Source organism: Amblyomma mixtum, chromosome 3, assembly GCF_055824585.1.
Source record: "Amblyomma mixtum isolate Tamu chromosome 3, ASM5582458v1, whole genome shotgun sequence".
Classification (NCBI taxonomy): domain Eukaryota; kingdom Metazoa; phylum Arthropoda; class Arachnida; order Ixodida; family Ixodidae; genus Amblyomma; species Amblyomma mixtum.
In genome coordinates this window covers 306,036,962-306,038,749 of record NC_143014.1, presented here as the reverse complement: position 1 = coordinate 306,038,749, position 1,788 = coordinate 306,036,962, and positions in this window count along the sequence as shown.

Sequence of the window (1,788 nt, the reverse complement as noted above, 5' to 3'; positions counted from 1 at the left end):
CTCACCACTTATAATCTTTCCAGCGATGCCATACCTGTTCTTGAAGCCTTGAAGCCATCCGTTGCTGGCTTTTTAGTCATCAAATCCCAAGATACAGGCATAATCCCGTGCCTTTTGCTGCAAGGGAGTACCGCTGATCGGAAGATTTCTAGCCCTCATGTCCATGAACCACGTGAACACCGCTTTGTCTACGTCGGCGTACGTTGATGGCTTTAGCTTCTTTTTGCCACTAGCACCGCACTCCACTGCACTGCGAATCGCATCTTTTGCGTTGAGAATCGTAGAGACAGAGCTGGCTGGGATTTGAAACCTGGCAGCAACATCCTTCTTTTTCTCGCCTGCAGCAACGGCGTCCAGAATAGCAGTTTTGTCCTCAAGAGACAACATTTTCCGTTTTTTCGTGGACGTATTCATTCTCGATGCGTCAAAGCACCAACACGACCCGGCGCGCACAAACACGGCGACCCGGCACACACACACACACGAAGTCGAGATCGAAGAGCACACGCCTGCATGGCGAACAGAACAAAGGCTCCAAAAAGGGTAACTGAAAACAGTTCGAGAAACGCGTGTCGTGCCATCTAGTGTCATGCATACGAAGTGAAGTGACTTCTCGAGCAGCCAAAGCGTGGCGCTGCCGGAACGAAAGCAAGCGGTGCCTGTGCATTATCATCATCTCCACCGAGCGGGAGAGTGGTGATGCTCGCTCGCCGCTGCTGCGAATGTTTTTTTATGTGTTCATCGTTCTCGGCCATTAAGTAACGAAGAAATTTGGCACAATTTAGCTCTGTGTTCTTAAAATATGGGGAAAAACGGCAAGGCGGTCGACGGGGCAATTTCGTTATTTCGAGGTTCACTCCCCCAGCCCATACGTTACTTTGAGGTCACAAATACATGGGCTTCTATGGGACTGGCGACGGGGAATGGAAAAACTTCGTAAAATCGAGGAATTCGTTGTATGGAGGTTCGTTATAGACAGGTTCAACTGCAATTCGCATCAGGATCGAGAATAAATAAATTATTTCTATAAATTAGGTGGTTTGCTAAAGATGTATTGTAAAGCTCTTCTGTTCCTCTTGACCAGCTAGCAAGCTTGGCATAGTGGGACAGTAGCCTTTTCAGTGTCATACACCTTTCATGCGATACATAACGGTGCGTGCTCGTGAACATATATGAAGTTAGGCATAGTATCTGCCGAGCAACGATCTGAGCATACATTCAGACCGTCACCATCACCATCAGGCCCATCACCATCAGGACCATCACCATCAGGACCATCACAATCAGGCCCATCACCATCAGGACCATCACATCAGGACCATCACTATCAGTCCCATCACCATCATGCCCAAATTACGGGTTCCTTCAGACCGGCAAGCTGATGGAATTTTTGAAAGGGTGTGCAGGAGCATAAATGCTTAGTCTCCAAGAAGCAGCGTAATCTTGCCCCAAAAAAGGTGTCAGCTCAGCGACAAGGGATTTACCCCGAAAGAGACTAATATCACACCTTTTTTTTTAGAGTGGGCAAGAGGGCGGGCCAGACTTGCATACTACCGGAAGTGATCTCCGCGGATCAGCTCCTTCTGCGAAGGCGGCCAGACTGTTACACGACCTCCAAGAACTACTGCTGTCGTGCTACGCGCCGGTTGGGAGCCCCGCGAACAATGGGAAAGAAGAGCAATCCGAAAAAACAAACATTCATTCGCCGTGTGCAGAAGATCACGTGATCGCGCCTGGAGACAGCACTCACCAGAGGGAAGAGGCCGGCAGTTTGTCGCCGTAGCGCTT